Genomic DNA, 16,097 nt, shown 5'->3' with positions numbered 1-16,097 from the left:
AAAAAGGGATGCAGCATTAAGGGGTAAAAGAGCAAGCGAGAAAACAAAGTGTTGCATGTTCAATTTCGTACATTTGGAAGCTTTCGTGTGGTAAACATTGGGTAGGTTTATTTACCGTACATATCCCTTCGCGACCGTACCGCTGCCTCGCCGACCAGGACACGGGTTTACTCTGCGCATGTTTACACTCGTGCTTGCAGCACAGGTTTTTTTTTCTCTCCCTCCGCTACCACTATTTGGTTAACATGTTTTATCGATATTTAAAGATATATCAGCAATTAACAGCTGATTTTGTGGGAGAAGGGAAAGGGGTGGCATTCTCATGAAAAAAGGAAAAAATCCTGCAGACCTCCTCAAGCCGTTGCCGCTATATGGCCTGGACGGTGTTTCACTTCGTGGTGGAATACTACTTTTCGAGTTCCTCTTTTTTATGCTATATTGGATGAAATGTGGAGAAAAAATGGGAGTGTACTATTTCCGTATTTACTGTGACAAGGTTAGCGTGTCACGGAGGAAAGTGAACGAAGTGGGCTGTTCCTTCCTGCTTTGTGGTGTAGATATTTGTTCACTTGGAGGGCGTACTGATAACCGTATTAGCCTTTTGAACGTTCAACTTTCACTTAACATAAACGAAACTGAAGGAAGTGACGCTGTGGAATTCATTTTATTGGACATTTATTTTGAATTGCTTTGACTTGTTTTAATATACATCGAATAATAAGTTCAACGAGGCTAAATAACTAATTTGCACATTTAAAATCACTTTAGATCTTTTTTGGAGGATTTTATAAAACTACTTTATCATTTCGGATTTTTCAATTTTTGATATTTTCATATAAGTTTTCTAGATAAAGATGCAAGAGCTGCACTCAAACATAAAAAACTAAAAAAAAAATATTATAAACATAACATAATCACGAGTTATAAATGCCGTTTAAAGATTAAAACCAGAAATCTTTGACCATTTTCCTCCCACCGATTTGAATACAATCCCCTTAAGGTTGGGCAACAGAACATCCATGCCACTATCGAAAGGGTATCGTCCGCCGTCGTGATGCATCAATCTTGCCCGGGCGGATGGATGTCGAAGACGTCAATCGAATCAAAAATAGATCGAGAATGGACCGAGATCGCAAATCGCGCCCGATTCATCCTCCGATGCGAAGTTGTTTTTTTCTTCGAAGCGAAAAGTGGTGCCGTCGTGGGTGGAGCATAGAAACGAAAGCCAAAGGTAAACCCGGTTCGAACCCGAACGCAAAGAGCAACCTGCCCGACCGAAGGGGGAGGTATAGGGGGAACGGCACCGAAAGTGGTGGTTTCAGTTTCTGGCCCTACTTCTTATGCAACAGATCGAAGATCAAATCTTGAGCAACGGCAAGAATTGGGCCAACGTAGGGAAAAGCGCACTCGGGCACTGCGCGAATCAGAAACTCGAGAGACCGGAGATAAAGAAACCCCTTTTACCCTTATTCGGAGCATCGCTAGAAGCATAGTTTAGGGTTTTATGCAATGAGGGCGTATGGTTCGGGCATTTCATAGCTAAAAGAGTAGATAATGCAATGTTCATTTATTGAATATATAATATATCGATGATTCTTAATTGAGATAAGTTAACAAAGGATTCAAGGCACTAATGCATTAACATTTAAAACATCTTAAAAAGATTTGTTGTTTAATCGACGAACAAAAACTTGCAGAGTGTTACATAACTTCTTTATTTACATTACAAATAAAGAACTAAATAAAACAAATTGCTAAAAAGTACCACGCGATTCAAACAATACCGGAAGTGGCACTAGAATAAAACAACCCAACTTTTACTTTCACTCGTTCTGCATTCTAAAGGTTCACACGGGTGAACTGAAAATTTAATTTCGTTTCCTGCGGAAAGCTGCGAGTTGTTTGAATGGAGGTGGTACCGCAAGTTTAATGCTTTCATTACGCAACTTGAACCGGATGGGGAGATTTGCTCATTCGGAAAGTCGATGAGGGGCTACGGACGGAGGTGGTTTGTTGTGGCGATGGTCAACAGTTCTGCAGCTCCCGGCAGGAAGTACGAATTATGCACGACTTCCCGTGAAAGTGAGATTGCGAACGCAATGTAGAGTTCATTCTATGCATAAAGCGTTTTAGTTGTTTTTGTTATATTTTAATCAAAATAAATAGTAACAAAAAGATAGCTGCTGAGAAGAAAATAAAATACTCAGTAAATATGTTATTACGTAAAACGACCAACAGTCATTTATAAAAATATACAATAGTTCACTCTACTATATGTTATGTCATTCCTTGTTCAGTACTAATAAAAGATATAAAATGTAAGCAAAAGCCTTTTTAAAAGGATATCATTTATTAAAATAATATTGCAAATGCCTTCCAACTTGATAAACTGGTTTAAGACAATGTATCACTGGATGAAAATTACTTTAGGTCGCGATAAGTTACGGGATCAATACCAATTTCCATTCCAATCCGCTTGATACTACATGTATCACGTCTTCATTAAAATAAAAAAGACAGAAGCGTAAAATTGTTGGCACGCGACCGTCACCTGTAAGGTACGTTAATTGATTTCCCTCCAATCTCTGGCGGGGAAATTCAATAATAATTTAGCATCGTAAAATCTCACCCGCCGTCATGGCGGGGGTTTGAAATTAGGGCTGACCACGAAACGAATGCCAGAAAAGAAAACCGTCACGCACAGACGGGGAGACGGGGAGGGGGAAAAAGTCTCCGCACACAAAAACACGCGATTAATACCATCATTATGAAGATTATTACCGTGCGTGGATAGCCGAAGTCCATTTAATGTCGAGCCTTTTGCGCTTGGCTCGAGGGTTGCTGTGTGTTTTTTCTCTTTATTTTTACCCCTCGCTCGTGGTAGTAAATTCTTCGGGAGTTTTTCCAACGCGCGGTAAACCGCAGCGGTTATATAATCGACTTATACTAAGTCGCTTGCAGCGGCCGACTGAAACCGAACCGGCGGAGACCGACCGACCGCCGCACAACGCGCACAAACCCTTGAACAACCGAAGAAAAGATTAGGGCCCGCAAAAGAAAAGCAGACCTTATTCTCTCTATATGCCTCGCTCTTAGCTTTTTTCCCTTCAGGAGTTGAACTGAAGCACCAATAAAAAGGTTTGCTTGGTAAATTGATGAACAAGTAGAAAAAACAAAGATGGACATGCAAGGCGAGTCGGAGTGAGTGTGTGATAAGAAGCGTAAAGGGTTAAAGAGTGTGAAAATGCAACAAATAAGGGTTGCAAGGCAACAAGGGATGGTTCGGCGTGTGCAATAATTATTTGCGTAGCAGACCAAAAACAAACGAGACCCGCTGGGTCGATGGACCCAGCAGCACAAGTTGTACGACGCTGGAAAGGGCCAGGGAAAACTCCGGCCCGGCAGCCTCCCCCCAACAGGCATGGAAAACTGGCTCCGGTCAGCTGCTCGAGGCGCTTTAATTAGAGTGACTGGAAGCGAAAATTGCGTCGCATTGGCGCTAATTAGCATTTTGACCCAGTTTGCTGGCCAGTGGTCTCTGGTTAGGGAGCTTGTACTGAAAACATCTAAGTCGATGTATTGGTTGTTTTGGTTCGATAATTAATATAGATCTACATGCTGGTAGTATTCAGATTGATAATACATTTTCTAAATGCAATTTAAAATTATTTTACATTTTTCTATACTTTTTAAATTTTTCTTCTTAGTTGAGCTCGGTCATCAACGTTTGTCAAATATGACTTTTTTCTATCTACTTTATTAATTAAACTTTCCTATGGCGATCACTCAGCATGATCTACTCAGCTACAACTGACCTGACACCTTCACGCATGATCTGCTTCTTCGACAGCGTGCAGCTCCAAAGGTAGATCCAATCACGTACACGTCAACATTGCCTTGTCGAACGACTTGTCTCGTACGTTCAAAGGCCTCGATCGTGTGGGATGATGGAGTTAAAGGTTCACAGCCAAAAGACTCTGTGTGATCCGATTCGTCGCCAGTACGGGGAAACTTTCGGTGGGATCGTGTTGATTTTTCTGTAAATTATTATGTTGATGCTGAAGTTTACTACCCCAAACGGACAGGAAATGAATCAATCCGATAGTAATGATCTTGTGTGGTACAAGGAGAACGTTACGAGTCGGTTGAACAATGTAGGGCCCAACTCCACGGGGAGTGTTTGGGTAAATTAATTTATATTTCGTTTCTATTGATTTCTCTCTCAAGCCTGCATAATATATTCCAAAGTTTTATTTGCTTTTCCTTATTTTTGAATGATTTTTTTTATTAGATAAACCTACTTCTTTCGTTTGTTTTATTTTTTTACTTGTTTTTCCTTTTGCTGATTTTAGGTATATTATGACAAATTTGGTAAATGTATAAGTTTTATTTTCAAAACACAACAGAATCATATTTGTACCAAAAAATGGGATAAGTTTTACTTATAAGAAATAGTTTTTTTAGAATGAAAAATTACTTTCATTCGACTAAAAACTCTGCTCTAGATGCAAATCTATCCTCTCTTCCTCGCTCTTTGTCGATTCAAATGTCTCAATAAGAAAATGCCAGCATTAATTATGGCTTGATGACCGATCATTAATTCGAGCGCTACTTTCAAAGCGATCTACACCTCGGGTCCAGGAAAATGTAGGCTGCTGCACGAAGCGACGGTTTGGCTTCTTGTTTTTCGTTGCGTGTGTTCGCCAGTTGCTTTTTCGTTTTTGTGTTCGTTTCTAGATACCAATAATAGATACACCGAAGAAAGGTCATATCAAAGCGAAACAGTCAATGACCCGCGGAAAAGAGCTTGTAGTAGTCGTTAGAGAAAAAAAAAATGCCGATTGCAATCAAATGCAGGAAGATGGAAATAAAAATGTAGCCAAATTAGAGACCGGTCCGCCCCGGGCCTGGCTCCAACATCTTTCCAGCCGTGTCTTACCTCCCCCAACAAGCAGTTTGTTTATCTCATTTTCTTCACAGCGGGACGAAAAGAAAACCAACAAACACCGAGGTGTTCGAGGCGAAAACGAAAATCTCCAAAACTCCGTTCGGGCTATTTTTGCCCGCGTCCTGGCCCGAGCAAGGCCATTTGGCCACCGGATCAGTGTGTCAGTAGGCCTCCAGAGTGGCGCGTTCCGCGCGAGTCGAGCCTCTGCCACCGAAGCGCGCCGTGCTTCGCTGGTTCGCGAACCGCAGCCGGTTCACTGCACTATAAATACATCGTCGATGCAGCGCGCAACTTTCGGTTTCGTCAGGCCGGGGCGAGCTTTTTTCACTCCACTCTGCTCTGTTCGTCGGTTTTGCTTCGACTTTTCCACCGTTCGCGCCATCCGTCATCCTCCACCGAAAGGCACCGACAGAATCATCCCCTTTAGGCCCCGTGACCGACCTGTACGTGCAGTGTGCAATGTTGCATCGGGGCCATGCTGCAGGTTCGCACCTGGGCCGGCCGATTTTTCCTCCTTCCAACCGAGCGAATTTTCTCCCCTCTTTCTGGTGGCCCGGAGGGTAATTATCTTGGGCGCTTGTTTAATTGCTGCTCCATTCGCGCACTCGTCATCGGTGTACCAGTGTTTAAGCGTGTAGAACATGGGCCAATGTTTTAGGATGGTGTCTGGCTAAAGGGCCCAAGATTTGCTTTCAACGTCGTCCACATGCCAAATTATGCTTGTTATCATACCGACACTTTATTTCAAAGCTTTTGAACGTTTACAAAAATTTAAGCACTCTTATTTTCGTATCGGAAATCTATAATTTTCTTTACAAACTAAAAACTACTTTTTTGTTTGTAGTTTGATTTGTTTTCACTCTTGAAAATCTTTTTTGCTTTCATTTTTGCTTTAAGATCCTCTTATTTAAATTAAAGTTGATGACTCTTTTTCCCTCTTCGATTTAACGGCATCACCCGTCCTAAGACGATACAATGGTGATGGTGCGTGTTTTCCACCGTACCCGACCGTGGAAATCTTTCATCTTTTTCACCCGCACTCTCGCAGTTTCCACCAAACCGAACCCCTCCCTCCCTCAGCCCTCATCCGACCGTTACAGATGGGTTAAAACCAGCGCAAATATTGCATAATCTTTGTTTATGTTTCTCTCTCGCTTGCGTTGCTCAGCTGACGGAACTCTCGGGCCCGTTCGACTGGCGGACTGACTGACTGACTGACTGACGGACGGACTGGCTGAATGGTGGACACGGTTGTGTTGTGGTTCGTCTCGTCGCTGCAGTCACGGCGTTGTCTGGTTCGTCGGTTGACAGACGAGCGTGAGGTTTGGATGTCTAATTTTACTCTCCATTTTTCCGCATCCCAGAAAAAGCGCCGTTGATCTACAGGGATGTTGTTTACTTTAGTCTGATGTGAGAATTCTTGAAATTACAAAAGTGCATCTAGTTAAATTTTTTGGTTACATTTTGAAAAAACTTAATTTTGAATAAATTCAACAGCTGTAAGTCTGTTCTCGAAACGTGCAGAACTATTTGTTTTATAGAAAGTGTATAGAAAGATAAGTATAATAAGGTGGTTGATTTTAAAAATATACTTCAGGAAAAATGAGTTGAACAATGTTTTAGTTGCGGGGAAAATAAATAAAATAAAAAATGAAAGCAATTAAAAAATAAAGTTGATTAAAAATGATTGAAAACCCATATCTTATTGAATTTAGAACAAACATACTTGTTGCTGTTTAGATTTGGCGCTATTTTAAACTATGATAACTTGTACTATGTAACTATGATAAATGTACACAATTTTACTTATAAGCATTTATTGATGAAGCTAAAATACAGCTAGATTGAAATCCAGAATGATCTAAGTTTTATCTGCTTTCAACATTCTTACACATTTAAGAGATGTTTTTCTTAATGCATTATATTATCGTATGCACCTGTTTCACTTGTTTATCTTTAATAAACTGTTTTTTGTTTAACTTATTTTATCGCTTAGGTTTTTACTTGTTTGGTTTATGTTCTGGCTTATGCTGCTAACTTTTGTTTTTTTCTCGAACGCTTACCAATCATTTCGTTCGTTGTGCGTTTCGTTTCATCCATCAAACAATGCACGGCACAACAAGCGCATATCGTATTGCTTGCGAAGTAGTGAAGGGAGAAAGGGTAGCTTCTGTATCTGGTTCGCAGACGAAAAAAAAAGTAATAAAAGGCGAATGTTTTTGCTTTCCGTGCATGCAGCCGTTCTATCGCCGACTTTCTTGTGGCTTAGTTTTGTTTTAGTGTTAACTAGAGAATAGTAGCAGCGCGGTGCAGTAGTGCACACTACCCCCATTGGAGACCTATTGGTGTGTGCTAGAGCTCCATGGCGTTGGCTGAGAGTGGTTGTAATAAAAAAAACCTGTGAGCTTGAAAGGGAAAACCTTATGTTTGCGTGCGAAAGAGCGAGACACACGAATTGGAGGGAAAAATAACGGCCATCGTCGACACATTTGAGCCGATCGTATTTTGTAGCATAAGTGGCGTTTTTTATTCCCCTGGCGTCTCCATCCCCCGGCTGCAAGATTATCCCCCTACCCCGCCACCTTTTCCCACCACCCTTCCAGGAACACGTAATAGTTTTTCTCTCTCCCAAAACGCTCCGCGATCCTCAGCGAAAGTGAGAGTGCGATGTGGTTGGCGTTCGAGAAAGAGGAGAAGACGGGAAAAAACAATCTCACCTCATCGACTGCGACGAACCTCACACCGCCTCGATCGCTACCCCCAGGACTGCTGCCTCCATCAAACACACACAAACATACCGCCGTCCGCCAGCAATCGCGGTGGTGCGCGAACGAACGCGGAAAGTAGGTCAAACTATGCTTGCCTTTTTCCCTTCTAGTCGTCGCTTGTTTTTGTTTGATTTTCTTATGCGCCCGCTTCCTTCTCGTCTTCGTTTTACTCCCGGTGGTTCTTTTTCTCTTCATTTTCTAAGATCATGTGTTGACTGCACGGCTCGACTGCACTGCAGTGCACGGGAAGCGAAGAGGTGGTAGCGCGCAAAAAGGGTGGAAAATAACCGTGTCGACGATCGTTTTTTTTTCTTTCGTGAGCTCTCTTTCTCTTTTTCCCGGCCCTACAGCATCGCATTCGATAACGGGCCATGGGAAATTCGCTGGGGTGAAAGAACGAGAACCGTGGACGAAAATCTATCGCCCTCAAGGGGAATGACATTCCAGAGCGATTTTTGCCTTTTCTGGTTTATTCCTTCTGCAGGCAAGCGTTTGGCGGGTTATTTCCATTGGAGGTGGAAAATTGTATGGTACGCTAAATCTTCGGGCTTTTCATGAGATCGTTTGCATAAGTGAGCACACAAAAATCTCTAATTTATTGCAGCATTCTACCATGTCTCAAAGGCGTACATTTTTTCTGGATTCGGAAAATTGATTCTCTTGTATTTATTCTGCATTTTCCTTTGATCGAATCAGCTTGTTTCAATTTATTTACTTCTAAAAAGTTGGTGTTTCTATTGTGAAAAATCAGTAACTTTGGAGTAGATTTAAACTCACCATTCCATCAAAGTTTGGTGATGGTTAGTTTTCATTTATTTTGAACCCAAAAGATTTGATGCACGTTTAATTTCTTCGTAGCTTTTTGTTTTATACTTTTTTTCTTTAAGCCCGATTTATCTGAATGCTAAATCTATGTTGTGATGTTTTATTGTATATTGATAACAAAAGCTTATATAAATACCAACATTACGTCTTGCTCTTAGTACGTTAAACAAAGAAGAACATTTATAGGAATGGGAAAAAACGCGTTTTTAACAGAATTTCAAACGATTATCAAACGTAAACGAATAAAAGAACAAGAAACTAAGTATGTTTTAACAAAATTTGTTGAAATATTATGAAATATATTTAAATTATTATCGATCAAAAAAGACACACAAGACGTTTCGAATAATGTTAAAAACTTTGACGCGTTGTTGTTGAACTCTTTAAAATCACCACTTGATAGGTGCTTTTTCTTACTACTTTACTCCAACAAGGCATATCGTTCTAACTATAAACCCGGATTGAGATAAGCTTCCTGCCATGGTGAAGTGCTCTTATTGAACTTGGTACACGTGTCGTAAACACGATCGTTCTACTGTCTCGTCTCTTCCGGTTTGATCGCAGTTTAGCAGAATTTAATCATTTAGTTTTCCGATTGAACACGGCTTTAAACAAAATGATAACAAGATCATTGGCTGAGCGAAGTGCCACAAGTGTTTGCAAAGTGCCAAGTGCTTAAGGTACTCCAATTTCATGGGCGCAACTGGAAGCTACGTCGAAGCGACGGGATTGATGTATCATTCTGCGTAGCTAACATCCCCGCTGGAGCGTGTTTACATAACAATTAAAGCAGCGCACTCCTACACAGCCCTACATAGTATCAACTGGATCCAACTGGAGCCCTCCTGTCGATAGTGAGGCGGCTACCAGCGCTGCACGCTCGGACGCCCTGATCCGCGAATCGCACGCGCTGGCGTCGAAGCTTAATCAGCGCTTACATTCAACTCGAAATGCCTACGTCTCGAGAGCCGCGCTTGCGTGCGACATGCGGCACTGGCTGGCTGGCTGGCGTCGGTGGCAACCTGTGCGTGTAAGCTCGTGTGGCGATGGATTAAAATTAGCCACCAAGCTGCCGGACAAACCGACGGTCGTATCTTGCCATCGGCAAGGGTTTGAGGCTCACCCCGAGTGGGTGAGGGAAAAGTCGAAAGAAAAAATGTCACCCACCCGTGCGGTTCTGCCCGCTTTGGGAGGGCAAACGATCGGGGGAGGGCCAGCCGGGACCGGGCGGCGATCATGATCCCAGAAGCCTAGTCTAGTTTCAATCTTTCGTAACGTGATATAATACCTACTGGCAGGTAGCGCACCGTCTTCTGATGAGATAGGCTTCGGCACGCCACCATAAGAGGGAAAACCAACGGGTGGATGGTTCGGTGTGGTGCATACCTGTTTCCAGATGAATAAAAAAACACCCCTTCGTACGGAGTGCACCGTGCCAACGACTTCGCGAGACAATGGGGCAGGTGCCTGATTGAATTAGTATTCATTATGATGCGACGGACAGTTTTCCGACATTATACTACGCGATTTATGGTTTTGCGTGGCGCTCTGAAAGCATAAGTTTTCCATTATTTGTCCATGCATAAGATCGGCTATTTAAAAGACGCGCATTAGTGTAATGTATTTATATTTACGTTGAGAGAAAATTAAATACAAATGATAAGACAGAGACAGTACGTTATGATATGACATCCAGCATGACTGAAGATGCGATGTGTCCTTATAAATTAAGTATTTGGAAAACAAGAGACTTAAGTTGGCTCTATTTGAGAAAGCTTTAGGGTAAGGCTTTTTATAATTTAAAAAGGCTGGAGTCTCTTTTTCTATTCCAATTTAAACTAAAAAATGTTATTGTGTTCAGTAAATTCAGTCAAATTTAATATTTTGTTTTTGAGTCTTAAAGCTAGATTCATTCATACTGCATATATCATATTTTCTATCCATGATGCATTCAGATTGAATCATTTTCATACTGCATATATTATATTTTCTATCCATGATGCATTCAGATTGAATCATTTTCGAATGAACCTTGAAATGAATCGAAATAATAATGATTCTTCACAAAGCGTTAACGCAACTTTCAAGAATCCTTATGATTCTATGATTGGTATAATTTCAGCGATGTAAAAAAAATCAAGTAGAGCTTTTCCAATCTTTTGTTTTTCAATTTTCAGGTTTAACTTTTCTGTTATTAAAAGAAGAAAAAAGATGAATTTCAAAGTCGAAGCAAAGAGGTATGAAGTTTCATGAATCTGAAATGAAATTACACAGCTCTAGTAAAATTGTTTTGTCAGCGTTAAATTATCGCATAAATTTTACATTTATCACTAAGATAACTGCGTTGAATATAACATATCAAATAAGATTCAAACCTAATGTAACATAATAAACCATCAGGCATCAATAGAGGTTTTCAATTATTTAGCTTCACCATAAATGAACCCGACTTTAAAAAAGTATTTTGGAAAGAAAAAATGTTAATTAATATTTTCTAAAGGAATATACTAAACTTTGATTTAAAAGTAAAACATATGATTCAAAACGAAAGACTACTTCTGATTTTAAACATGAAAATAATAAGAGCAAATTATAAGCAGCATAAGATAGGTATTAGGATAGAACCATTCCAACAATGCGTTCAAATATGGCAGCCCTCCACAATCAATCCATCAAACCGAGACACGATCGCGTTCCGAGAGGCGATTTGTCACTCAGCCCGATCCGACCGTCAATCAACCGGAATATACAACGATTTTATTGGAAAATTACAACCCACCCATTGCCGCCATTGAGAACTGGGCAAAGGTTGGGAGGAAAATGCGTGTAGAAGTAAAACAAAACCGCTAAAGAGAAAGAAACTAAAACGCGGACCAATGTTACGGGGTCTTTCCTCCAGCCCCGCTCAGCTGTATCACGCATGAGGTGGTTTTAGAGCGCGTTTCTGCGAAGGGGTTGGAACGGGGGGGAGATGTTATATCATTTTTGGTCAAAATTGGTGGCCACTACATCGGAGCGGTTCGGGGCATTAAGAACTGCTACCGCTAACCCTTGCTCGCAAAAGGGACGGGCGTTGGCGGAGGAGAGCGACCGGGGAAGGGAGGGAAAACTCATGTAACTTATTCGCGGCCAGTTCGCCACAGCCGCAGAACGGGCGGCGAACGGAGCAGCAAAAGAAGCTGGTAACAATCATTTTCACTGGCTATGCTCTAAATACGCCGTGAATTAGTTTCGCACAAGTTACGCGCGTGGAATGAGAAGGCGCAAAAGGGAACGCAAAAGTGGTGCGAGATGAGAAAGCAGAAAACTAAAACCGAGTGCAAAGCGTGATAGTTTGCTGGTCAGCGCGCGGATGTTTGGGATTTTCACTAAGCAGTGGAAAATTAAACTAAGCAGTAGAAAAGTCAACAGTTTGAAGTTCAACTTTAAACTGAAAAGATGATCAACTAATTTAACTAAGTTTCGAGGACTAAAATTACTCAAAACTCTTTTCAAACACCTTTTCGTTACAAAAATAAAACCAGAGAAAAGTTTTTAAAATGTCACACTCGCAGTTTGTTATACTTTTGCGGTCGAGAACGAAAAACCGAAAGTGGATAAAATAAAACAGCATCACACGGCGGGAGAAATCTGGAGCAAAAACCGATTACAAGCGCAACAAAACGAGCACAAAACCATCTCACTGCCCATTATGTGCGTGGTGGTGTGCGATTATTTAATGGGTTGAATGAAAAACGGTGACGGAAAAAGGCGGCCTAGACGCGTTATTCAATGGAAAAAGCTGGAGCTGGAGAAAAGGGGTAGAAAAAAAGCAGCAAAGAGACGAAGAGAGCAGAGACGAAAAGTGAGAGTGAAGTCGGTCGAGGGCAGCGGTTGGCTGGGGGGTTGGTGGAAATTGAAATGGAAAATCGCGGCCACTATGCCAGCCCCCACACACACATGAGTGGGAAAAAGCGCCCGAAGAAAAACCGTTATCGCCCCGGGTCTGGTCGCAGGAAAATTAGCACCGAATGAAAGCGAAACTGTACCGCGAAAGGGAAGATGAAAATGAGCTCAGACCGGGCCGGTCCAGCATCGTGCCGAGTGTGACCGAGGTGGAAAGCCGCGAAATGCAGCTTAATGAAGTCCATTCATTAAGTCCCCCAAGCCCGGGCCCGAGGGGTCTGTGTTATGTGATATTTGCTATTGAAAAACTGATTGAACCGTCGCGCCGCGTCCGCTCGCTGCGTTAGGGCGAGGGGGGAAAACTTGGCCCACCCGGTCCAGCGTAGCGGCGTTTACGCGCGTGAAAATGGCAGGTTATATAAGCCGAAAAGAAAATTTAATTTCGGAAAAAGGAGGTTATTATTTCATGGGTGCACTAGGGTCTGTCTAGCGGCCTCGATTCGCTGTAAAAAGTTGTCTACGGTTCATTTTGGATGCTTATGATTTAGGACCACACATTTTGAGCTTTTGTTTGCAATTTTGCTACCAACCATAAACACCTCGATTTTTCATGTATTAAGACCGCATGATATTGTGAAGGTTTTAGGTAATGTAATACAATTATTTTTAGCATTTTAAAATTATTTTATTTTACTTTAGTTTCAACTTCCATTTAAAAAATATAATTTCATTTTTCATAGCATTGTTCCTATTTTTATAACCTCAACAATTACTTCAAATCTTCAAAATCAAACCAAGCGCTTGATTGAAACTAATTTTATAACAAAAACGATGGACATAATAATGACATCGATCGTATTTTTAGGCCTTCCCTTGTGAGAAGAGTGATACCACACCTAATTTGAGGATGATCATGCACGACCTCTTTCTCGAATTGTTAACTCGTGACGGTTAGATTTAACACGGTTAAATTAATGGAACCACTTCAATATGCAAATGAATCTTCTTCAGACTCCCGGCCAGCCAAGAGACCAGTTATCTCGGCAGGTTTTCTTGTACCATTTTTGTGTAGAGAGAGTTTTGAGGAGAAGAAAAAAAATAACACTATCCTCTAACGCCACTATTGATCGCTGCAGAAGAAGAAAATGCAACACAAAAAAAAGCACGAGAAAAAATCCTACCATCGGCGAAAAGTGGGTTTCTCACCGCCCAGAAGACGATCCGTTGATTTATCGATTATTTATCGGTTATATAACTTTCACTGCCATTCGCCACGCCTCGTTCGGCGGTCCCGTCCCGCCGTTTGCTCGCTCCCAATCCGACCGGTCCGCCGGATCATCATCATCATCCACATCACCAACAACATCATCTTCTTCTTCTCGTGGGACACCTTTGTCCCGAGCCAGAGCCTCGGAGTGGTAGGAGATGGTGGCAATTGGCTTCCCTCCCACCCGACTTCATCCTCCTCCGTCGTTGCTTACGGGTGAGTTTTCTCGGTTACTGTGCCAAATGAAAATGAAAACCAGTGGATCACGAATGGGTGAAGCGAAGCGAAGAAGGATTGGAGGAGATGAAAAATCAGCTGCAGTGTCGTCTATCGGTTTGCCCACCAGTTTCGATAAGATGTTGCTGCACAGCGCAGGGTGGTCGGAGCGAAGGAGCGAAGGAGGAGAAAACTTGAATTAGGTTGTAACAAAAGCTTGTACAAAATGATCTAAATGTTTAATTATTTTCAAAAGCATTTTAAAACCATTATTTAACTGACAAATTAAATAAAAAGTGAACAAATATGTAATAAACTTGAGGAGAATATTTTGAAATAAATTAATAATAAAGAATTTTATGCTTAGCAAAGACAAAAACAAATTTTGGCTGAAGTCCTAAAAAACTAAAACTGTATAACGAGGTACATTCTTAAAAGATCATAAGAATTAAATAGTTCACGATGTAGATAATTCCCTAAAAGGAAATTTTTCACTTTAAAAATGTCTAATCCTCGTAGCAACTCTTCCACCAACCTAACCGGTACGCCACCGACTCACCTTTGCCCATCTGCATCGGTATCCATTCGTTCCCTAGATGAAGATGCGCCGCCAAGAGACGCCGGGAAAGAAACGAGTGTCCCGTTCCCCCGGCCTACCACTTGCTTTCTCTTTCCTCCGTCAAGCGTTGAATGAATGTATTTCAGCCTGACTTTTTCCAACCTCGCTGCATCCATCGACGAACGGCGAACGACAGGCGGAAAGGTTCGGACCCGGGGGCGTACTAGCCTAGGCTGCAGCGTTTTATCGGAGCGGTCGTAAATGCTCCCAGCTCGACCACGACCACGACGAAGCGGGCGCAAGGCGCTACTCCGCCAGACCACCAGATACCGCCGTGGTTCGCATCATTCCGTGCGGTTATCTAACATCCAACCGATTAACCCAATTTTTCGCTCTATCTCTCTTTCCTTTTCTTTTCACCTTCTTGCATCTTTCTATTTTGATGCCAAAGAGGGGGGCGAGGACTGCGACAAAGGCCCCCCCCCCTTCGATGCGAGTGGAACTTCGTCGAGTGGGGTTCGTCGTTTATTCTCGTGCACAAGTCGGTCGATTTTCTTTCCTTGACGGAGCGCAAGGAGCAGCCCCTGTTGTTGGCGTTCCATTGGATTTGAATTCACTTTCGTTTGCATTTAACTCACAATGAGCTTGCAGAACTTTAAGAAAACCCAAACTTGGAGAAAATCCAAAGGAATATGAAGGAGACGTACTGCAGCAATTAAAAAACAACAATAATATGTTAGTTTGTGGAAATATCGAAAGGTTTTCGAGATCATTAGCATCAGTTTTATTTTTCACAGGTATTTAGTAACTGTAAAAAATCATTTGTCTAAAAACTATTCTACCAAGCTGTTTAAGTATTGTTTTTGTTTCTATTATATTCTATTTCTTGATCGCAAACGTTAAATTTTTGTAGAATGTTCTAGTATGCTCTTTAACACGTTTAGCACACTTTTTAGTACCATCTTTTTAAATAAATTTGGTTTGGTACATTTGTTAAACCGATGGTTTTCGAAGGCCAAGCAAAGACTTAGCTTCCCAAACAACTTATTTTTAATATAACTATAGTTTTTATGTGGCATTTTCATTTATTTATGGGTCACACACTTTTTAGAGCTAGTTGCTGCTGTCACCCACTTTTAGGTGACGTGGTACTCAACATGTTAAAATTCCTTGTTGAAGGATGCAGAAATCAAAAGCTATCCATATTTAACTAGTGTTTGTTAAATTATTTTTTTCATTAATATCTTATACTAACTCATTATATTTCTTATTTTACCTCAAAATTTGATCCAACCAAAACTTGAAAGTTTTTAGATTTGAACATTGTGACAGTTACAAGATTGAGGATAGAGCTTTACTTTCATTCAATTTATGGATATAAAATTGTGGGAATTCTTGTATTATCTTTCATCGTAAATTCCTCAAAAGTGATGAATTACACAACCTTAAACAAACTCTTTGCGGTAAATAATGCTTCTGACTATGCCGCCAGCATCTTCGCTCGTTCAAGAGCTCAAGGGTTCACTCGGGCTTGTAAGGAGTCACAGTTGGTGACATTTGTGCTATACTTTTATGACTTTTTTTGCTTCAATCTTTAATTTAACTTTTGACGGAACACCGAAAACGGTT

Source organism: Anopheles coustani, chromosome 3 (assembly GCF_943734705.1).
Source record: "Anopheles coustani chromosome 3, idAnoCousDA_361_x.2, whole genome shotgun sequence".
NCBI lineage: Eukaryota > Metazoa > Arthropoda > Insecta > Diptera > Culicidae > Anopheles > Anopheles coustani.
This window is presented reverse-complemented; position numbering follows the sequence as displayed.